We start from the raw sequence: 24,198 nt of genomic DNA on the forward strand, positions 1-24,198 counted from the left end.
AATGAATAAAAACATTGAAAAATAATAATAAAATAAAATAAATTTAAAAAACATGCCTTCGTTTTGTAAAAAAAAAAAAAAGGTACAGATATACATAAATGCATTTCTCCTTGGGAACCGTGCTTGTTTGTGTACCTAGCATAATTTCTGGAAGGAGAAACAAGCGGATGGCGGTGGCCACCTCGGGGACCGGGGCTCCAGGGTGGGAAGCAGGCATATGTTTCACAGTGTATCTTTTTATGCTCTTTGATATTTTCCCCATGCACATGAATTACTTTTTCAATTAAAAACTAGTTAATTTTTTAAACTAATGGAAACAGCTTAATATTAAATCTCAGTTGTAATCAGAGAGATGCAAATGAAAACATCGTGGAAATAACATTTTTTAGGAAGGGCTTAAAAACTAATAAAGCTCACAGTCGATGAGATATGAGAAAATGAATTCCTGTACCGTCCGTATGTTTTATTCATGCAAATGAGCGTGTATGTAAGGCATGGAGTCCACAGTTATCAAATAGGAGCTAATTCTTGTTCATCTATAAGAGCTCCCCAGATGCCCCCACCCCAATTTATCATTATATTCGGAACTAAATACATCCCGACACACCAAGGTTGCAGGTTCAATCCCCAGTGAGGGCACATACAAGAATCATCAATGACTGCATAAAGAAATGGAAAAACAAATCGATGTTTCTCTCTCTCTCTCTTCTCTTTAAAATCAATACAAAAATTTAAAAAAAAAGATGTCCCCGTGTGGTCATCTGAGACATGCATTTCTTCACTCATCCTTTCATACCGTCTGGATTGGAGGTGGTTGTTGCCTGAGCCTAATGCTTTCATTTTCACAGCTGTATGGCATCGTGTTTTTTGAACACATTAAAGTGTATTCATTCATTCATTCATTCATTCATTGTCCTCCCTCCTACCAGCTCAGGAGGTTGGGAAGGGGTGTGTGCATGAGTGTGTGTGTGTGTGTGTGTGTGTTTGCTCACGCACTCTGGCAGCGAGAGTTCAATCTTCATCCTGTCCAGTGGAAAGTCAACAGATAAGTGACTAAAACTGAAAAACCCAAGAAGGAGCGATATGTGCATACGGGGGAGAGATAAAGGAGTCAATAGGGCCACGATCGGCTACAGGAATAAAAGTGGTTTCCGCTGGGGAGAAGGAAATGAGGGGGGGAGGTGGAGATGTTACTTTTCTTAACAAAAGACTCACCCAGTGATTGGAGGCTGACACTAAGAGCACACAGCACACTGCACAAAAGGGGGGACCGTCAAGGGTGACGCCAGAGCAGAGAGCTTGCAAATTAGGGGTGTAGCACCCAACGCATTCCTTGGGAAGGCCCTGAAAAACACAATTGGCCAAAGCTGGCGCAAGGAGAAACAGGCAATCTGAACAGGCCTGCATCTAGTCAGGAAATTGGATTTGTAAAGGATTTGTAATGTAAAAGCAAAAATCTTCAGCCCTGACCAGTATGGCTCAGTGGTTAGAAAGTGGGCCCCACGGACTGAAGGGTCCCAGGTTCGATTCCCGCCAAGGGCATGTACCTCGGTTGCAGGCCCGATCCTTGGCCCTGGTCTGGGCCCATGTGGGAGGCAACCAATGGATGTGTCTCTCTCACATCGATGTTTCTCTCTCTCTCTCTCCCCCTCCCACTCTCTCTGCAAAGCAATGGAAAAAATATCCTTGGGTAAAGATTAAAAAAATTAAAAAAAATAAAAGCACAAAATCTTCACAAACACACACACACACACACGCACACACACGCAACATTCTTGGGAAGAAGTCTATAGCGGTGCAAATATTTGTATTAGGAAAGAAGGAATTTTTAAATTCCTCCCGAAGTCACTAGAGAAAGGAGAGCAGATTAAACGCAACGTAAGTGGAGAGAAAGAAATAAGATAAGAGCGGAAATCGATAAAATAGGAAACGGGCAAACATTAGAGAAAAATCAATGAGGCCGAAAGCTGGTTCTCTGAAAAGGTCAATAAAATTGATCGACCTTAAATAGACCAGCGAAGGAAAAAAAAGGAAGGGAGGCACAGGTTGCCAATACGTTTGGATTTAAGTTTGTTTTAGTCTCTGTTAGATGTTCCCATAATTCCAGAGTCAAATCTGCACCACCAGGTACCTGCAGGGGAGTATGACTTCTACCCCTGTCCCTTTTAATGTCTCCTTTCTCTCCTACACGTAATTATTTTATGTATTTGGGGGCTTATTTGTTCCACATTTGCGCTCACGAAAACACACATATAGCGAATGCATTTGTGCATTGTTTTAAGGGATGTTCTGTTTCCCCCATGGGGTGATTTAAGAGTCTTGGGAGCCCTAATCGGTTTGGCTCAGTGGTTAGAGCATCAGCCTGTGGCCTGATGGGTCCTGGGTTCGATTCCAGCCAAGGGCAGGTACCTCGGTTGCAGGCTCGATCCCCGGCCTGGGTCTGGGCATGTCCGGGAGGGAACAAATCGATGTCCGCCCCCCTCTCTCTCCCCCTCCCACCCTCTCTGAAAAGCAATGGAAAAAATAGCCTCAGGTAAGGATTAAAAAATAATAAAAAATTTAAAAACAAATAAGAAGAGTCTTGGGAATATAGTCACGTTCAAATAGAATCGATACATGCAAACAAAAGCTTTTAGTGCATTCGAAAACACAAGGAAGACTGTGTTCGATAGATCCGTGGCTATAGTTACAGTCCCTAAATATCCACAGAGTACCAAAGAGGCGTCTCCTGACTCTGTGGGCCGAGAGTTCCAGCTTTTTGTCGCCCCCGAGGGACAAAGCATCTGGCCGTCTGAATCAGGTTTCTGCACAAAATCTGCCCAGTTTTATTTTTTCCAAATTCTACTCTGCACCCCCCCAAAGGTACTGCTTATTCCAAGGGACACAGGGTCCCTTTATAACTGGGCAGGTCCAGTTCATGGCCCTGAGACCATCGACAGACAAGTGCACCCTGACTGAGGGATGGGTCTTTCAAAAGTTTTTTGTTCCCTGGCCGGGTAGCTCAGTTGGTTAGAGTGTTGTCCTGATAAGCCAAGGTTACTGGTTCGATTCCCAGTCAGGGCACACGTGGGAATCAAGCAATAAATAAAGAACAATTAAAAAAGTCTTTTGCTGTCAGTGTTTAAATGTTACCCTTTTACTTTTTTTTATTTTTTATTTTAATATATTTTTATTGATTTTAGAGAGGAAGGGAGAGGGAGAGAGAGAGAAACATCAATGATGAGAGTCGCTGATCGCCCCCTGCTGGGGATCGAGGAGCCTGCACCCCGGGCCTGTGCCCTGACCGGGAATTGACCCAGTGACCTCATGAATCCTAGGTCAATGCTAACTGCTGAGTCATGCCCAGCTGGGCCTCTTTTACTTTTTTAAAGGAGGAACAGCATGTTTAATGCTTTTGCTGTTGAAAACACAGTAAAAATGCACTTTCGAAGTCTACGGGGATGTATTAGGAAGGGGCACGGTGGTTACCTCAGGCTGGTTTTCCCAGGGGCAGGCGTGGGGGACTGGGGATGGGGCACTTTCACTGTTTGCTGTAGGCTCCTTAGTGTTGTTTAGGTTTTCCCAGCAGCCATGTGCAACATCGGCTGTTAAAAAGAAAGAAAAGATTTTTTCCCAACAAATATCACATCATAGGGAAATATTTACAACACTTAAGTCAGACAAAGGGTTAAAGCAATATCTCTAAGTGTTTATGAACAGAAAAACGTAGTGAAAGAAAATAAAACAGCAACAGTGGTTATTCCTAGAGGAGACTTAATGGGATATTTTAATTTTATTCTTTATACCCTTTCCGATATTCCCCAAACATTTAGTAATAAAAATTCATTACACTTTTCTAGTCGGAAAAATACGATTTTTTTTTTTTAAGTTGAAGGGAACTATAACAATAAAAACAGATAATTAAAGAGAGGCTAAGAAAGGAAACCAGAAAGCTAACAGAAAGGTTTGAAAAGATAGAAGGTAAAATGAGAACATTTACAAAGGCAAGATAGCCCTGGCTGGGTGGCTCAGTGGGTTGGAACATCATCTCAAACACCCCTGTTGGGGTGCAACCAATTGATGTTTCTCTCTCTCAAATCAATAAGAACATATCCTCAGGTGAGAATTAAAAAAAAAAAAAAAATTGAAATCATAGCAAGTATTTTTTTCCCAGTGAGAATGGAATGAAGCTAGAGATCGGTAGCAGAGGGAAGACTAGAAAAAAAATCCACAAATTCATGGAAGTTAAACGACACGCTTTCAAACAACCAACGGGTCAAGGCCTAAATCACAAGGGAAATCAGAAAATACCTCGAGACCAATGAAAAGAAAAACACAACATTCCAAACCTTATGAGACGCAGCGAAAGCAGTGCTGGGGGGAAGCTTATAGTTATTAGATGCTCACATTATAAAAGGTTTCAAATCAACAACCTAACTTCATACCTCAAACAACTAAAAAGAAAACACACAAAACAAAACCAGAGCAAACGAAACCCGAGCAGCAGAGGAAGGAAATAATAAAGATTAAAGCAAAGATAATAAATCAGAGCACAGAAAAACAGTAAGAAAAAAAATCAATGAAATAAAGAATTCGTTTTTTTTAAAAGAGCAACAAAATTGACAAACCCTCAAATAACTAAAATTAGAAGTGAAAGAGGAGGCATTACGGCTGACTTTACAGACATAAAAAAAGATTATTAGAGGATATTGGGAAGGATTGTACACAAATTGGATAACCTAGAAGAAATGAGTAAGTCCTAGAAATACACACCTACCCAGAATGGAAGACGAAGAAACAGAAAATCTGGGGAATGTAATGTAGAGCACGCAAGGAAGGGAAAAAAGGAAATTAAAAAATATATATCCGCCCGGCTCGCATGTCTCAGTGGTTGAGCATCGACCCAGGATCCAGGAGATCGAGGTTCAATTCCCCATCAGGGCACAGGCCCGGGGTGCAGGCTCCTCGATCCCCAGCAGGGGGCGAGCAGGAGGCAGTTGATCAATGACTCTCATCATTGATGTTTCTCTCTCTCCCTCTCCTTGAAATCAATAAAAACATATATATTTTTAAAAGTGCCTATCATGTGTTGGGCATGTGGTTCATACATGTCCTCCTATGTGTTCTCTCACTGAATCCCCACAACAGCAACTGTGTGAGGTGGGGGAAGTCCCGGCTGAGCCTCCCTGCTCTGCACCAGGGTGGAAGCATCTCCCTCTGCCCCCGACACTCCCAGGCCTCCCCTCTGAATAAATGATCCATATCCCCTGGGGCAGCAGGACTCCTGGGACCCGCCCTGCTCTGGCTGAATGGGACCAGATGGGCCAGGGCTGCATCCCCCTGCAGGTGGCTGGCACCATGGGCATTGGTTGGCGGGGGGGGGCACCTCAGGTCCCTGTGAGCGCCCTCTGCTGGAGCTCCTGGCCTGGCCAATGTCTGCAGCCTCTGGGCACTGGGCCCAGTTGGCTTTCATTTTCCATTAGAATGATGGGTTGTCTTTCTGAGCCTGGGTGATATTAATTACAGCCTGTTGTATAACACCCTAAGGTTTCACAGAGGACAGAGCTCTCTATCCCAGAGGCGTCTGGTGCCCAGGAGTCCCCCCTCCCCGCAAAAGGACTGACTTCTGAAAGATTTTGGACTCCATCCCCCTTCTGTTGCTCAACATGAGCCTTCATCTCCCCCACCCCCCACCTCGAGTCCATCCTCAGGATGGCCCATCAGGTAGAGCCCTGAAGCTCCCGATTATTCTGGAAGCTGCTCCTTAAGAATGGAAAATTCTAGAAATCCGATCTAAAAGCTGGACACAGATTCCTGCCCCGGTAAAGAAATGTAGTGGAGTCCACTGTTACGGGATTCTTCTAAGAAGGGCCTCAGCCTCGCTCCCACCAGGAATGGATTCATAATGGATTCATGCATTGAGCTTTGGGGTTTGCAAACCTCTTTGAGCAACAAACCCTTGGGACCCTTCCTACTGGGCCTTCCTGGCACTGAGGCAGCTGCGGAGCCCGGGATTCCATGGAGGGAGCGGGGAGGGGAGGGGTTTTTGATTGTGAAGTTCCCGAGCTAGCTGTAATTTTTTATTTCACCCATGATATAGTGGAAATGCTTGGATGTCTGCCATGGAAAATACAGGAAAACTTACAACCGTGGGTGATAAATAAAAAAAAGATTTTGGATCTGAAACCTTGTCTGCATTTGTTAAGAGTGCGGATGCTCGAGAAAAAAAGCAAGTTTAACTAGTGAGAATCAGAGGGAGGTGCCAGTGGAGAGCAGAAGGGGGCCTCTGAGCATCTCAGGGGGTTACAGTGGGGCTCTCAGTGATGTGAATTTCCTTTCCCAGGCTATGGTTTTCTTCTTTCTTGATATAGGTGTATCAAGGAGAACACCCCTCTTACATCTCCTTTTTACAAATGTACAAGACTTGAGTCTTTGCAATTCCACCATGACCCACAAGGGAAAGAGAGGAGAGCAGGAGACGGTCCCTCAGCCCCTGAGCAAGAGGTGGCAGGGGAGGGGCAGGAGTGGGGCTGGGATGGAGGAAAACTTGCCTAAAGTGAATGTGAGAGGCAGGACCTGCAGAGGAAATTACCTGCTGGAAGGAGTCCATGAGAGCTGCCACCATTCTCTCCCCATTTATAGCAGCCACCAGGTGCACTGGGACCCCTCTCAGACCCTCTAGAAGTGTGGGGACAGTAACCAAGCTAAGCGGAGGCTGAGGCTCCCTCTGCTGGCCGCTGGAGGCAATGGTCTGAATGCACATGTCCTGCTTCCCTCTCCCTAAACCAAGCCTGCTGTATACATGCCTCCCTCTCCTTTCTCCTGTGCCTCTCCCCAGGCTGGCAACCCGGCCACAGACTGTCTTAGCCTCTTTGCCTGAAACACAAATCTGATCCCATCACTTTGCACACACCCCCCCCTCAACCTACTGAGCCGCACAGGCCGGGGCTATTTAGAAGCATTTTCAATTGTCGGTTTCGAATATGAGTTTCTCGTGTTAGCATATCGTGAACAAAGAATGCGGCCCCCGTAACATCTGCATTCCAAATGTATTGGGATTTTTCTTTATGGCAGAAAAGAGGATCCATTTTTTTAAAATTATGTTGAGGATCCCGGAAGGTAGGCTGAGGACCTCACAGCCCGAGCTAACAGTCACTGTGTCCCAGGGACAGGAGGGGGGGGGCGAACAAAATGTGAACAGGAAGTAAGTGTCAAAGAGGAAGTGATTTTGATGCAGAGGGGCGATGAACTGGTTTTTCAGTCCCCACTCAAGGCCGGGCCCCATGCTAGACACTTGACATGTGTTATCTAATTCAGAAGTCAGATAGGGGTCATTGGAGCAGGAAACCAGGGCTCGGGGGTTAACTTCCCGAACTCTGTCCCCTGCTCAGAGCCCTGGCCCCCTTGATGGCTGAGCAGGTTCCCACTTTTCTTTCAAGACCTGTTTTAGCCTGGCCAGTGTGGCTCAGTGGTTGAGTGTTAACCTATGAACCAGAGAGGTCGCCAGTTCAATTCCCGGTCAGGGCACATGCCCGGGTTTCGGGTTGGATCTCCAGTAGGGGGTGTGTGGGAGGCAGCTGATCAATGACTCTCTCATCATTGATGTTTCTCTCCCTCTCTCCTTCTCCCCTTCCTTTCTCTGCAATCAATAAAAACGTATTTTAAAAAATTTTTTTTAAAAATTAAAAAAAAAAGACAATCCATTTTAAATATCACCTTTTCTAAGAAGGCTTCCCAAAGGTAAGAGCTGGGCATCCCTCTTCTGTTCTTGTATAAGCCATCGCTAGTCTTACATTGTCACCCTTGGTTGCCTGGGGGACCCTTGAGGGTGACCTGGGCATATTAAGGGTCCTCGATAAATGTGTGGTGATGATGTGAAGAAGAAAGGGAGGAGACCACAAAGAGAACCCCTGTCTAAAAATTCAACACAGCAAAGCCATCACCTGATGGCACCCCACCTCCGCCTCTGCCAGGCAGGTGATACCTGGGGGTTTGCAGGTAATCTCAGTAACGTCAATAGCTCATTCCATTTTCAGTCTACACGGCATTGTCCTACATGCATTATCATTTGATCTCCTCGACAACACAGGCGGCCCCGACCCCAATCTCTAGGGAGTGAAGGGCTCAGAGACTGAGTCTGACCAACGTCCACAGCTGGGGAGTCGAAACAGCCAAGAGCTCCTTAGACTCCAGCCATTGCCACATTCAGACTTGAACCTGGGACCCTACTGACGTCAAAGCTGATACACACACACACACACACCTACCTTGCTCCTTCCATCCTCACAGCTTCACAATGGTGTCTTTTTCCTCTCCAGACATGTTTAATTAATGCCTTAAAAGAAATTCATGAGAGTGATCCCTGAGGTTACATGCTGATTCATTCATCTATTCTTATGAACAATACACATTTACTGAGCCCCACCCCCCACCCCCACCCCGGTACTGGGCTGGCCCTGGACACAGCAGCCCAGGTGTAGGCTGGAGAGGGCACCCCGGAGAGACCTTCAGGGCAGCCCTGCCCACGATCCACCCACGGCATCCAGGCCTCCCAGTTCCCACCCCACAACCCTTTATCTCCCTTCACAAAAAACACCATTCTCTCTCTCTCTCTCTCTTTTTTTTTTTGCACAATACACTTTCACAATAGAGAGACTATTCATCCCAGAGCCCAGATCATCAGCAACCAAAACACTGGTTCCTCTTTCCTCCTAGGCCTTCAAGCATCTCCAGGGCGGGAGAAATAACTGCAGAGATAATTCTGCAGCATAGCTTCCTGTTTGCTCGGCTGTTTGGGACTATAAGCTCCTTGAAGGCCTGACCTGGGCCTTTGACCGTGGAGTGAAGAAGCAGCCTAGGTCCTGTTCTCTGACTATATGCCGTTGCTTAAAAATAATATACTTGTTATAGGAATTTGGCAAATAAGCTAAGAAAGGAGAAAACAAAAATCATCTATAATTCCAGAAATCAGCAATAACTTTTTAACGTATCTGTATTTCCTTCTACGTATTTTATATGTATTTTTCAGGATAAATATACAAGCATATACAAAATCGAACAAAAACAGCTCTGGCCCGTGTGGCTGAGCTGGTTGAGCGTTTTGTCCCATGCACCAAAGGGTCGCCGGTTCGAGTCCCACCCGAAGCAAGCTCCATCCCCAGTCAGGGTGCGTGCAGGAGACAACCAATCGATGTCTCTGTCTCTCTCTCTCTCTCTCCCTCTCACTTCCTCTCTCTCTAAAAAAAAACAATAAAAACATATTTAAAAATAAATAAAAACATAGCATCATTCTGATGCATATGAAATTTTATAACTCAGTATATTGCAAACACTTCCCAATTCATTAAATAGTCTTCAAAAACATGTTTTTTTTAATGGCTATACAATATTACATCAAACACCCACACTGTCACTTCTTTAACTATTTCCTCACTGTGAATACTTCGTGTTTTTTTTCTTGGTTCCCTTTTCTTTCCCTTTTTTCATTTGTACTTTTGGCCACCATAAATAATACTTCGATAAACATCCTTCACAACGCACCATGGTCCACATCACTGATATTTCCAAATAGATTTCTAGAATAAAGTTACAGAACCAAAGGGCGTATACACTTTTAAACTTCTCTTGATGGCTCATATGAAATCCCATCCCAGGCTTTATGCCCATGAGCTGTGTGGCCACAGCAACAGGCGTCATCATGTGTCTTTTATGTATTTATTGGTTTCGAACGGGTGAAGTTGGCAGTTTCCTGTTTACGGTCGATGCCTACGTTTCTTGGGGCGTATTTTTAGTCTTATATTTATGCAAATACGGCCGGTGAAGTTCCCGGGAGTAAAGCAATACAAATATACACCCCTGGTCTCAGGGGGTCTTTAGAGGTAGACAATTGGATGCTCCCTGGCATTACTCCTGGAAAAATAATTCACAAATGTCCGATGCCCCCCTGTCACAGACTTTTGCTTTCCCCTCCAAAATCTGGGTGATTCCTAAATTTTTCTGTACTTCTGAGAATTCTCAGGTGCGGCCCAACACATCGGTGGGACTCTGGCCATCACCTCAGCTCTCGGTGACTCTCTACCAGTTCCAGGTCCCCCCCGGCCACCTCCAGTGAGCCCCAGGTCCACCTCTGTTTAAGAAGGATCATGCGACTGTTCCTAGAGAGGGATAGATATTCGTGAAATATCTCTCTGCAGCCCCTCCTGATTCAATCCTGGGGCCCTAGACTTTTCCACTGGCCGATTCCAGTTGGGAAGTTTAGCACGAAAAACCTCGAGCATTAAAAACTGCAAAGACACCGATGCTTTTTAAAATGTCTGGCTGGTTCCGTCGATGAGAGAAACAGACCTTAATAATCACCTGCTAATCTCCCAGCAGTTACTCTGGTGAACACATCAATCGAAACGCTGAAGGGCCGTGTTTCATCTCTCTTCTCAGCTTACAAGACTCCCCAGATTTCCAGAGATGGATATGAACATTCTGGAAAGTCTGTGGCATGAATGCATTCTCCCCCCCGCCTGGGGAAATCCTGAGGACTCAAAAACCTTATAATAACCAACTTCCTTCCCGTATCAGCTCTAGAGGGGGCAGCTGTGGGGCCTCCGACCTGCCCAGGGGAGGCCTCCGTTGGCCACCCTATTTCTTTCTCTCTAGTGTGAACCCCGAGGCTTCCTCCCTGGGTTTGGGCAGGTCGGGGCCTTTGGCTAAACCGTGGTGCTGTCTGGCCGTGACTTCAGGCCTGACGTTCACACAGATTTCACAATTTACGAAATACACTCTCACGCACTGTATGTCACGTTACCTGCCTCATTCCCCCCAATCGCAGGAGGTGAGCAAATACAAGTGAAGTTAGAAAGATGTGAGAGCGGGAGGTGGGTCACCTGCCCAGACAGGTTCCCCCCAGGGGCCAATCTGTAAGAGAATTAGGGGCAGAGGGGGCCAATTCTTTCCTTTTCTAAAGGAAAGAATAAAACAGATGCTGGGAGGAACTCCTGACTGGAAACCGGCTGCAAACTCTGGCTGGGTCACGACCTAGCTGTGACCTTGGGAAGTCTTTCAGATTTCTATGCCTCAGTCTCCTCGATCTCTAAAACGATTAGAATATGACATCTACCTGGAGCAAAGGAGAGTCCATACCGTCGTGGGCCCATGAAAGTGAAAAACTGGAAACATCCCACCAGTCCAACAATTTATTTAAACAAATGACGCCGCGTGCATGCCGTGGGGTGATATCATTCGTTAAGAACAACAGGGCAGATGTTTATAGAGAGGGAAAGAGATTTGTGACATATCGCTGGGCGAAAGTGGCTGCAAGGCAGCAGGTATAGGGTTATGCTATTTTGGTTAATTTTGTAAAAATAACATATTTAGCCCTAGCCGGTTTGGCTCAGTGGCTAGAGGGTCGGCGTCAGCCTGAGGACTGAAGGGTCCCGGGTTCGATTCCGGCCAAGGGCACGTATCTCAGTTGCAGGCTCGACCCGTGAGGGAGGCAACCACACATTGATATTTCTCTCTCTCTGCCTTTCCCTCTCCCTCTCTCTCCCTTCCACTCTCTCTGAAAAGCAATGGAAAAAATATCCTCTGGTAAGGATTAAAAAAATAACATATTTACAGATATAGTCATTCGTTTGTTTAACACTATTTACCTCGTCTAGTTTTATTATTATGGGCATTTCCACATAAATACGTGGATATAAAACGTCCAATATACCCCAAACTATAATGTCTCTATGGGGGGTTCCTTTTCAGTTTTGCTCAGCTGATTTTCAAACTCTTTCGCTGTGAACTTGTGTCACAAAGAAATAATAGGAGTGTTAAATGTTTCAAATGCTGGAACTGGAACGCTGGTGCGCCTGGGCCCAGGGGGCATCTGGCTGGTGCCCAGTTCCTCTGCTTGTTGCTTAGGGAGTGAGGCACTCAAGCAAAGGACTAAGATTCAGGCGGGACTCGCCATCCCTTCTCCCCCTGGCTCCCCCGAAGTGTGACCCTCTGCGTGCACCCCTCTCCACTGAGCAAACTCAGCCAGGTACCTGCTCCCAGGGGCCCACTCTCTCCGGACTCCTACGGGTTCTTCAGGGGGGGATACAGCTCCGCCGACCAGGCCAGGCCCTTGGAATCGGGCTTCACATTCCAGTCACGCTCCTGAGATAGCACCTTGGCCACCTGGATGAGACAGCAGGTGTTCCCAATCCAGGCCACCTGTTGGGACACAAGGCACCTTTCAATGACTGCTTCCCACACAGCCAGTTCATCGAGTTCCTGGCGTGGCGGGTGAGTCATTCGGAGCAGAATCTCATCTTTAGGTGCTAAGGGCACCACCTCGTCACTCCCCGATGTAGAAAAACTAATGCATAAGAGCTCCCGTGTATTATTGGTATGTACCCGGTGGCATGCTATGCAATGGGCTCATTTAAGCCTCACAGTCACCCTGGGAGATGGGTGTTTTCATTCCCATTTTACAGATGAGAAGACAGAGACTCAGAGAAGTCAACTTGCCCAGGGATGTGCAACAAATAAACCCGGGCCCTTAATCGTAAGACTCTCGCTCTCTCTGCAGCCCACAGATCTTCTCACCCCCACTTTAAAAGTGGGGAAACTGAGTCTAAGTTATTCACAGAGGCTGCTATGCACCCTACTTCATGAAGTGAGCAAGTGGGAGAGGCTACAAATCTGAAAATCTCCCTAACGCCCGCTGCCCTCCTTCCCTTACGCCCTGTCACAGGCCACGCTCTCCCCTCCCTCACCCGGGCCCTGACACTGTGCTCACTTCCCACTCCCCCACATGCCCTCCGCATGGCAGCAAATACTTCCTGCTGTTCCAAGAATATTGTGAGAATGTGCTCTCTTGCCCGGGGGCTTGGGACAGGCTGTGCCTTCCCATGCATTTGCTTGGCACGGGCCTATTCATCCAGGTGTAACCTCCTCCGGGAAGCCCTCTCTGACCACCCTAGTCGGAGTGCCCTCTTAGCGGCTTCCTTGGCTCGTCTTTGCACGCATCGCCTGGCACTGTGGTTGCCTGTCTTCCCCTACCCGTCCGCAAGGCCTCACCGAGGACGGCCCTTAGCACCCAGCACAACAGCAGGCACCCAGGAGGTGCCCAGTAAGCATCTGTTAAATGAATGCTTGACTATCAGGACTGCGTTTTGCTTTGTTCGAAGGATTCCACAGCTTTAGGGGCACGATATAAGCGGGAAGATGACAGAAACGTGGTTTCCTGTAAATCCTATGAAGGGGACCTACTGGGCGAAGGCTCTGGGGTCACTCCGGGGTGGGGTGGGAGGGGGTGCTCCGTGGGCTGAGATGAAAACCATGGTGTCCTCCTTGCTCAGGCCGAGTCTCAGGCCTGTTTTCTCTCTCCCGGTCAGAAACAAATCATGTTCTGAGTGACTGGAGTCATCGCTCACATCAGGAGCTGGTTCAGGGTGGGGTGAGGGGCAGTGGCCTTGGGGGCTCCAGTCTCTAAAGGCCCAGGCCTCTTGGCTGGGGGGAGGGGGGAGGAGTCAGCAGGTCGGTCCGGGGAGGCCGCAGTCACTGGGGGAGAGACAATGGGGCTCAGCATCTGCTCCTCGCTGGGAGAAGGGACCCTCCAGTGAAAAGCCGGGGAGAGCAGGGAAGTGTGGGAGGAATTGATGAGGAGGGGAGGAGCCTTGGAAGGAGATGCAGCCCGGAGGAAGGAAGAGAGACAGGCGGGGGGCCCAAGGATCCAGGCTCTCCTTCCTCTCCCTGACCTGGCCTGGAGCTGCAGGCAGCCTCCTCGGGCATTGTTTCCTGCGGAAACTTCAGGGGTGGGGGTGAGGGTGGAGTGGGGGGGCACGGAGAAGACCTCACGTCCCCCACCCTCACCCCCCCTAGCCCCTTGGCAGCAGCCCCAGTCCAAGTACCAGGCATCCAGCAGGTGCTCAATACTTACTTGGGGCCATGCGCAAATGTGGCCAACTTTTACTCTGGCAACTTTTCCCCTGTCTTCTCCCCACTTGGCCCAGAGAAGCCGAGGCCAGGGCAGGTCTTGGGAGCACGCCCAGGCGCCCCATGAATAATTGACCCTCCGCGGCCGCTCTGCCCGAGGACAGCGCCGGAGTGGAGACGCGGCTCTCCAAGGGGCGGGCTCCCTGGAGGCTGGAGGCCGAGGGTCCGGCCGGCATGGGAGCTGGGGACGGGTGAGGGAGGGGGGCCGGGCGGTGCCAAGCCCTTCGCGGGGAGGCGCGGAGGCCTGACCCCGCGTTGCGCACGGCCACGCCTCGGCGCCCCCAGCAGTGCAAAGCGGGGCGGAGGGAGGCCTGGGGCCCTGGGATTGGAGAGCCCACGAGGGGCCGCCCCCCGGCCCCTGCGCGCCTCCTGTCGTAGCCCCTGCCCCTGCCCTGCCCCGCGTGGGCCTGGGGCGCGCGCGCGCGCGCACGGAGCCCGGCTGTCCAGGGCCCTGCCAACAGCTGTTGGGAGGCTCTTTTACAGTTCAGCGCGGCGCGGGGACGTCTGTTCCAAGCCCATCTGCCTACTTTAGAAAATACCGGAGTCGGGAACACACCCGGCCTCGCCTCTCAGGCCGGGGAGGGGCGGCTGGGCCGCACCCGGAGCCGGGCGCACACGGGCACACACACGCGCGCACACACCCCCCTCCTGCGCCCCGCTCTCCACCCCGCGCCCGGCTCCCCTTCCCGAGGACGCCCCAGGCTTCCCCGGGGCCGGGGCGCGCGCAGTCCCCGGACCCCTTTGTGCCGGGGCCGGGCCGGGCCGGGCGCCCCCCCCCGTCCTGCCTCCCCCCCATTTCCAGGCGAGGCGCTGCCGCTGCCCCTCTCCCCCGTTTCACTTCATCTTTGTTCCCCTTTTCTGAGGACGGGAGAGAAAAAAAAAAAAAGAGACAGAGACACAGAGAGAGAGAGAGAGAAAGAGGGAGGGAGGGAGGGAGGGAGGGAAGGAAGAAAAACAGGCGTGACTTGATTTTCAAACGAAACTCCCACAGCCAACAAAACCCTTTTAGAGAAATAAGAAAGGAGGAAGGAAGAAAGAAAAAAGAGGGAAGGGGGAGAGAGGAAGAAAAAAAAAAAAAAAAGAGGCGGCGGGGAGGAGGGGTGGGGGGGCGGCGGCGGCGGGGAGGGGAGGGGAGCGCGAAGCCCGCAGGCTTTCCATTCGAGGGGGAGAGTTGAACCGAAAGGCTCGAGGAAACGAGGGAGAGAGGAAAAAAGAAAAAAAAAAAAATCCTGTCTGCGGTGGAAAGAAAAAGAAAACTTGGGCTGACAGGAGGGGGTGGGGGGGGCGGTGGAAGGAAGTGAGAAAACAAAAGAGAGATACAAGGGCAGCTTTTCTGCGTCTCTTCCTCTGCGCGCCGGCTCGGGAGGAGCTGTTTTGCATCCCTCCGCGTCAGCCCTGCCTCATTCCCTTCTTCCAGGGAGGGAGCGAGCGGAGAGGAGGAGAGAGGGGGAGAGAGGGAGAGAGGAGGAGAGAGAGGGAGAGAGAAAGGGGAGCGGAGGGCGGGCGCGCGTGGAGGCGGCGGCGGGCGCGCAGCGGCGGAGCAGCGGCGGCGCGGGCGGTGGGCACGCAGCCCCCGGCCCGCCCAGGCCCCCAGCGCAGGAGCCGCGCCCGGACCGGGGTGAGTGTCCCGCAGCCCCGGGCGGGCGGGCGGGAGGGCCGGCTGGGGCGCCAGGGGGAGGAGGGGGCGGGGGAGAGGGGGGGCGCGCGGGGGTGGGTCGCCGCAGCCGCGGCCGGCCCGCCCCCCGCCTCTCCCCGGGGACGGGTGCGCGCAGGCCCGCGCCGCGCCGCAAACATGTCGTCTTCCCCTTTCGCTTCCACATTCCCTCGTGCCGGCGAGCTGGAAGGAGGAGAGCTGGGGGGTGGGTGGGGGGGGAAGAAGAGACGGAGAGATGGCGTCTGGGGTGCGGGGGGGAGGGGAAGAAGGGAGGGCGGGGAGAGCGCGCGCGAAGGAGAGGACGGTGCAGGGAGGAAGAGAGACAGAGAGAGAGAGAGAGAGAGAAGCTGAAATGAAAGGGAAGCGCCGTGGTGGCGGCGGCGGCGGTGGCGGTGGCTGCGCGGGAGGCCCGGGCGCTGGTGGCGGCGGCGGCGGAGGCGCTGGCGACTCCCGGGGCCCGCACGTGGGTGTCCCGGCGCCGGGGCGCTCCCCCCGCCGCGCGCCCGGGACTCAAAAGTTTCGCCCCCTCGCCGCGCTGCCCCGCCCCTCGGCTGCCCACAAACTTTATTCTCCGAGCGGGTGGGGTGGCCGCGCGTCCCCGGCACCCAGGGTGGGGGCTTGGAGGGGGTGGGGGAGGAAAGGCGGGCGCAGCTGGGAGCGCGCCTCCCCGGGGTGGGGGGGATCGGCGGTGTCCCAGGCGTCGTCCCCCCCCCTCTGAGGCCGGCTGCGCGCCGCGGGGACCCCCGCAGGGTCTGCGTCCCCGCGCCCCAGCCCCCGGGGAGACCTGTTGAAGACGCTCGCCGGCTGGCTCGGTCCCCACGGCCTGTCCGGAGCCTCCCGAGTCTCAGTCCCCCTGTTCCAGGGCGCCCACTCTCAGCGTCTCCAAGGCGGTCATTTTGCTAATTGGACAGAACTGGGGGGTGTGATCGTCGGCGTCAGATCGGGGGGGGGGGTGGGGTGGGGAGCCTCGAGGCTGCCGGGTGGGCGCGGGGGCCCGGGGACCGTTGGGGCCACCCTGCGTCTCCACCCCGGGGCGCGCAGATCCCGCAGACCCGGCTCTCTGCCGCCGCCCCCCCCCCCCCCCATCCGCGGACTTGCTAACTAGTGCGTATCGGGGTGTTTTGTGCTTTTTTTTTGTTTGTTTGATTGTTTTTTCCTTCCAACTTGCCTTTTAACATGACTTTTATGGTCCCTGCCCCTGCTTGCCTCCAGCCTGAGCAGTAGTTTGGGGAAGATTTAAGAGGCCAGGGAGGTGCTTGCGTGGGTTTTAAGGAACCCAAAACGGTCATTAATGTGAGCCTAAGCTCCGCGATGGTTCCGGCGAGGCGCAGCCTTAGCCTCAGTGCGTTTTCTTGGGGACACTCCGACCAGGTGCTGGACCTTCCAGGGAGGGACCGTCCTCCTGGGCCTCCCTGGAGTTGCAGGCCGGGCGCCCTGAGCGCCTTGATTTCTGTGCAAAATGGGAACCCCCAGCCGGCGTCGACCTGGAGGGGACAGAACCAGTTCCAGTGGGCTCCTGGGAAATGTGCAAAATTTCCCCACAGGTGTTCCGAGGACTTTGCACACCCTTGAGGGGTCACCCAGCCAACTTTGAAGCTACTCTTTTCCACCCTGCCTTTGAGTACATGTAAGTAAAAACAGTCGAGCGTTCACGTCTGCCAAGTAGAAGGCCTTCAAAGGAACCCGCTGGGCCAGGTGGGGAGGGCAAGGAAAACCACCTCTAACTGTCATTAGACATTAAAAAAAAAAAAAAAATGTATCCCTCGTGTTGGTGATCAAAGCCGTGGGCCTGTGTGGTTTTGATTTTGGACACTCGGTCTGGCTGTCCCTTTCTTGTTTGTTTTTAAGCGAATGTTGTTCTCTGGTGGTTTTGTCGGGTGGCCCTCCCGCCACGTGTCACCCTATGCCAGGCACCTGCCGGTCTTGGAAGGGGACCTCTTAATTGATCACCTGTAGTTCCAGCTGAATTAGTGCTCCAGTAACGTGCAGGACCTGGCTGTCCTGTGTGGGGACAGTGATGCGGAGCTGTTTTCTTTTGGGTAGGGGGAATTGCACATTCGGGTCACCTTTTCTTTCCTCCAGGCTCCCCCTTGTGCGGTGGAGGGAGATGCAATGAGTTGAAGTGGGGGCAGAATCTCCCTTTTATCCTCAGGACAGACCTCCCCCCCCCCGGGGCGACTCTTTGTCCTGTGGTGTGTGACCAGCTGGTCACTGGTTCTGTACTTGGGTCACTTCCATTCCACCCAGCGAGACTTGGTTTTTAGGCTGGTTTTCCAGTTGGAAGAACGGAGGTAAATGGGCCCACCAGAGATTTTGCGCAACAACTTCTATTATTTAGACTTGCCTTGTGGCCCAGAGATCATTTCTTTCGGAGTTGCTCCTGGGATGCCTGAGTTTGACGTTAGCAGGGAGGCAGTCAGTTCAGTTGGGAGTCAGGTGCATCTGAGGGGATGCCCTCCGCAGGCTCCCCATCTGGGCTCCCCAGTCCCAGAGCAAGCAGCTCATTTTGTTGAATGAAGGGAGCCGGGCATCTGCTGAGTCTCACATTGATGGTGGTTGATCCCAGTCCTTGGACCTCAAAGTCTAAAAGAAACTGAGGCATGAGACAAGCTCTGTGCCTGGGGTCCCACAGTAAGTGGCAGAGCCAGCGCCTGACCCTGAGCTTCCAGAATTCATCTCCAGTGCTCTTTCCACAAAGCCTCTGCCTCTGTCCCTGCTGGGGAGCCCTTCTAAAGAGCGTGACTCGGAGAACGTGAAACCACGGGCCTGTTCTCCGCGCATGAGACGGGTAAATGGAGCCCCATTTCCCCCGTGCGTTACACACACCGTCCTAGAGGATTCGATGGGCCCGTGTGGCTGCTAGTGGGACCCGGGTGCTTCTGGCTATTTTAACATGGACATCCTCAGAGTCTACCAGTTTTCAGTGTGCTGTTCCCAAACCACACTTAGCGCTTCCTTTTAGGCCCTGAATGCTTTCTTCGTGCTTTGGTCCTTTGCGATTTATTTAGGATTGGTCTGGGGAGAGGGTGGTGATGTAAGAGCCAGAGACCTGAACTCTCTTGGTGGATTAGAGCTCCTCGTTTAACATCATTGCATGAGGATCGGGGTCTTTTTTGGTTCATTGCCAAGCCCCTGTGCCTAGGACAGGGCCTGGCACACCGAGGGCCCTCGATAAATGCTTGTTGGATGAATGTACTGGACATTAGACAAAAGATTTCCCTCCCAGAAGCAGCCCGTGAGTGATATGAGGAGGCAGGGACAGCAGGTGATTGATGGGAGCTGCAGAGTTTTGCAGTGAGTCATTGCTTCATGCCAGCTCCAGGCAGGTAAACCCTGCATGGGGTGGGGCCGCTGGGTGGAGGCCTGCGCAAAACAATAGCGAGGCCTCATATTGGACAGGGCATCGGAGAATAGGCGTAATTATATATCTTGGGCCAGGCTTGGCTACGTTCTTTATGAATATCATCTGTTTTAGTTCCTGGCAGGCGCCAGCCACGACATTGTATCCCCATTTGGCAGATTGGGAAACTGGAGCCCAGGGGAGTTAAGTAACTCATCCAAGGGCACACAGCAGGCATCTGAACCCAGGCTGGCTGACTTCAGACTTTGCCTCCCTGGAATGAGGATGAGGTCAGATACCTCTGTCCACTCCAAGGAGCTGGGCGCTCAGAGCTTTGGGGCTCCTCAAAAGGATGGGAGCTGAAAAACTAGAAAAGACATTGTTGGTCTGCAGGGGAGTGAGGCTGGTCAGGGAGCAGCGTGCCTCCTGCCTTGGTTGCCAGGGTCTGTGTACCCAGAGAAGACTATAAGGGGATGTGTATTTGGGGGGCTTACCTGTTCCCCAAGCAGAGTGGCTAGTACCAGATTGGGACTGTTTTCCTCTTGGTAAAGATCTAGGAGACGCTTTTTGGGGGGAAAGTGGGGGTGGGGGTGGGGTGGAGTATGCTTTTTAACTTAAATTATGTATTTGAAACTGGTGGGAATTTTGAAGCTAGATATGTCGCTGTTTTCCTTGAGGCCAGCAGAAGGTGTTTTCCACGTGTGTGAACCACACCTTCCTCCTCCAGGGTGCTAGTTATTCCAGACTCAACAGCTACCCATATACTGACCACGCGTGATTTCCTAGTTGCTGAGCTGGTCCTGTCCACGTGGAGCTTGCAGTTTCCCCGGGAGGTGGACATTAAACTAATAATTGCACAAATACTCTTTAATTACAAGTTGTTATGAATGCTTCAGAGGCAAAAGTACAGAGGCCATGGGAGCGGACAGTCGGGGAAGATCGGGAAGGGAGGCATTGCAGAAGGAAGGGCACTGAAGCAGCCACGCGAAGGGTGGGTGGAGAGGCTTTAACCAGGGCAGGGCAGGGCAGGGCAGGGCAGGGCAGGGCAGGGCAGTCCATTGCCCTTGACATAAACCCTTACTACTCCTAGTGGTCTGTGCACCAGCAGCATCACCTTCTCCTGGGAGCTTGCTGGAAATGCAGGATCTGAGGCCCCTCAGCAGACGGGCCAAGTCTGCATTTTTAATAAGATTTGAGTGCAGGGCACAGCCTCAGAAATGCTGATGGAACCAGAGTACTGAACGGAGAGGTTCTTGGCTTTGCCGTGACTGAGTTGGGTGACCTTGGGCAAGTCACTTCTCTGGGTAACAAGGAAATCTGATCGACTCACAAGTTCCTTCTGGCTCCTCTGATCTTCAGCTCTTGCTGGTTGGTGCAGCCTCTGAGTTTTTTGAGGACCTGGGCTTGCACAGCACCCACCTCTGAGGTGCCTTTTGTGGGGGGCACGGCCGCTCTCCTCCATGCTCTGGTCTGACTTTGGGAAACGAAGAGGGGAAGACCATTAGAGCTTTGGAGAAGGGAAAGAATCATTGTCAAAACGCGTGTGGAGCTTTGTTGCCCACGGAGGGAGTGAGAGGAAAACTGGCGAGGGTCAAAAGGGCCTTGGGAAAGAAAAGTAGAACATTTCTGCCCAAAGGGGGAACCCAGAACGAGGGTGGGAGGAACCTGCTTAACAGTCGTGCGTGTGAACATGATACTTTAAGAATTGCCACGGAGTTTTGTAACACAGTAGAGGGGACGCGAGGGCTGGAACCACGGGTCCTTGAGCCTTGCGGTCTGTGGGTAGGCCGGGGTTGCACCTACAGCTGTGCAAAGAATTGCATGTGTGTGCACTTTTCTAAGAAGACCCGTAGCTTTCGCCGGCCTCAATGGGGCCTGTCTGCCGCCTTCTAGAACAAGGGGCCGGTGCACTTACTGTGGGCCAGGCACCATTCTAAGCACTTTCCATATATTCGCTCATTTTCGTTGAATAACTCTCCAGAAGTCACACACCTAGTAAGTGTCAGAACCAGGTTGGTACCCAGGCAGCCGGGGCCCCAGAGTCCCTGCTCCCAGGGCCTACCTTAGTAACAAGGCAGGTGGGACTAGGGGGGAAGCTCTTGTTGGTAGAACAGAAATTGAGATTACAGAGGCCCCTGCTTTGCAGATAACAGAAAGGATTTTCCCAAGGAAACGTGTTGTGAGTAGCACCAGGTTGCCGGGTTAGCCCACGAGAGCCTCTGTCATGGTCGGGCCTAACTCGATGCTTATTTGCAAAGATAAAGGGGGGGGGGGGGACAAGACTTGTGCAGTGCTGCAAGCTAAGTTAAAAATTCTAGAATCGGATAAAAAAAAAAGTGCTGGAAGGTTCTCAGTGTCAAATAAGGGGGAGGTGATAGCAGGAAATTGGTGTAGATTCTGAAAGAGGGGATTAAAGGTTAGAGGCCAGAGCAGGGCCAAATGTATGTCAAATCCGCCGCTTCAAAAGGTAAAATAACTGGTTTTTATTACCTGCTAATTAATGTGTGCAGCTCACAGACCTGACCCTTCCCCCATCCCTGGTGCTGTACCCCAAGTACAGAGGCCTTTTGTCTTCTCTTTCATTCATTTCCGTGCTATTTGAATTTTTATCAGAGCGTATTATCTTTAAAATCTATATATTCGTAAGGGGAGTGAAAGGACTGTTAGAAGAGGGTTGACCTCTAAGGGTTGGCGGGGGGGGGGAGGTTGGTTCGTCTTCTGCCACCGTCCTCGTAAAGGAGTTTCTGATATTAAATATATATGCTCTATTGTGTGTGTATTTTGGGAGTGTGGGGAGAACTATTGGAAACGTGACGGTTTTCAGTGCAGTCGGAAGCCGAGAATAAAGGATCGCATTGTGGCCCGACAGCCTTCCTTTTCCTGCCCCCCCCACACCACCCCCTGGGTAGGTAATAAACAGGGATCCATAAAAGTCAGGTAAAAACGGTCACTTCGGGAAGCAGGGATGGCCACCTTCCGGATTGACACGGGAAACTAGCTTCCTGGATGACTCTCGGTTGGTGCGTTTTTCCTTTCAGGTGGTGCCTGGATGTCATCCCTGACCCCGTCTCATTCCCAGGCGGCGTCAATGGAATGGGCTCTGGGTGCATGTGTTGGGTATAAAACAGTTGCTGAATTTTGATGGTGGTTTCGTGCGCCTCTTGAGAACGTCCTCGCAAGGACCCCATCCTAGCTGGCCCCTTGGTAAGCATCAGGTACCCTTTGGAGGCATGCAGGCTCAGCCCTGGTCGGGGCACATGCGGGAGTGAACTCATCGATGTGTCTCTCACATGGATGTTTTTTCCTCTCTCTCTTCCTTCCACTCTCTCTGAAAAGCAATGGAAAAAATATCCTCAGGTGAAGATTAAAACAAAACAAAAACAAAAACTGTGTATCTCCTGTGCCTTCCTTCCCCATGCCATTCATTGCAGAGTTAGCCTCTCCTTCCAACATTCCTGGCCCACCATTGCCTTACCTCTTAGTCTGTAGATGTATGTGTGTTCAGACTCCAAACTGGACCCTGAACTCCTTAAAAACTCAGAGCCTTGTAATTTATTTCTGGAGTCCCTGTGCCTGGCTCACTGTTGGGCAGAGTAGTTGCTTAATAGATATCTATCGATTGAATAGAATTTATGCCAAAATCAATACTCTCGTCTTTTTGAATAGTAATAAAAATTTTAAAAAATCACAAGCACTAACCTGCCCCATGGTCTGGGACAAGTCCAGTTCATCTTGTTGGACCTCTGTATCCTTAGCTGTAAAATGACAGGGTGCTTCTGAGATCTCCACTTGCTCTAAGGTACTGAGATTCAGCGTAACTTGTGTGACAGTTGGTCACGATGACACGGATCAACTCTTGGGTCCCAATTGAGATGAAGGGATGAGGGGCTGTGGAGAGAAAGAGCATGATTCTGAGGTAACTGGGCATGATTTAGAAGACAGGAAAGAGAAGGGACTCAAAGGCAGATTAATATGAAATAAAGATGGCATTTAAAAATATGCAACCTGAGACAACTTGGTGTCTGTCTGAAAAAAAAAACGAGCATGTTTATCACAAAATAAATTTCAGATGGATTAAAGATGGCAAATATAAAAATAAATAAAAAATTGAACTCGGGAAAATACTAAGTATGGCTGAAATCCCAGAAGCCATAAAAGAAAAGATTAATATCATCGACCCTATACAAGTCAAAAGTAATCATAACCAGAGTCCAGGAGTCTCCTAGTTCTCACAACTCGGAAAGCATCTTTGCAACCTATAGGAGAGAGAGAGAGAGAGAGAGAGAGAGAGAGAGCTCATGTCCTTCATATGAAAAGAGTTTCTACAAATCAATAAGAAAAAGACCATCGACCCCTGGACAGTTTACAGGAAGGGAAATGTAGATGGTTTTTAACCATATAAGACCGTGCTCAGCCTGCTAGTAATAAGAGAAATGCAAGTTAGCTCTGCATTGAAGAGGTGACAAGAAGAACAGATGCTTATGGTTGTTGACAGAGCGTCAATCGGTACAACCTGCACAGAGAGATGTTGGCAGGACTTACTAAAATTAAAAGTGCCTAAGGAATTCTGGGAATTCCTCTCACAGACAATGTTGTACACATGTGACATGATACATTTTTCAAGATAGTTCATTGCACCATTGCTTATAAAAGCAAAGGAAACAAATTTAATGCCCATCCATTGGTTGCCTCCTGTATGAGCCCCGACCAGGGCCTTGGATCAAGCCTGCAACCGAGGCACATGCCCTTGGCTGGAATCGAACCTGGGACCCTTCAGTCCTCAGGCCTAGGCGCTAACGACTGAGCCAAAGCTACCAGGGCTTATTTTAAAAGGGGGTTAGGGTGGAAAGGTGGGAGGGAGGGTCTCCCCTTTGCGTTTTTGCCCAGGCTATTTCGAGTGCTCACCGACCAAGCAACTGAAGATCTGAAATAACTTGGCCAGGCTCCTGGAGAGAGCCCTGGCACCTGGCACCTGGCATTGGAGATCAGTATTTTCTTGTTTCCTCTTATTTTTAGCTGACATCTCCTAGGTTAAGGACCAATGGCTGTGCTGTACACCTTGGCCCAGGCCCACCCCTCCCAAGGAAGCGAGTGTAAGGTTTCACCTGGCTCCACCAGCTGGCTTGCTGGCTCGCTGGTGCCTATAGGGCGAAGCTCAGGCGGCCGCAGGTGGGGGAACCAGCCCAGAACCCCGGCAGCCACATCAGACACAATGAGAGGGATTAGGGATGGGCTTTGAGTCCTGCATTTGAAGCTCCCAGCT

At 51.0% G+C, this 24,198-nt stretch overlaps 1 protein-coding gene across 1 annotated transcript in view; it reads left to right on the forward strand.

The window, feature by feature from the left end:
* The first annotated feature begins 17,153 nt into the window (after positions 1-17,153).
* ZNF710 (zinc finger protein 710) overlaps positions 17,154-24,198 on the forward strand; it is a 40,293-nt gene continuing 33,248 nt past the window's right edge. Inside the window, exon 1 of the mRNA XM_081124529.1 lies at positions 17,154-17,222. The gene's annotated coding sequence lies outside the window, so the exon portion shown is untranslated. The remainder of the gene's footprint in view (positions 17,223-24,198) is intronic.

The sequence above is a fragment of the Miniopterus schreibersii genome, assembly GCF_964146895.1.
Source record: "Miniopterus schreibersii genome assembly, chromosome: 22".
Classification (NCBI taxonomy): Eukaryota; Metazoa; Chordata; class Mammalia; order Chiroptera; family Miniopteridae; genus Miniopterus; species Miniopterus schreibersii.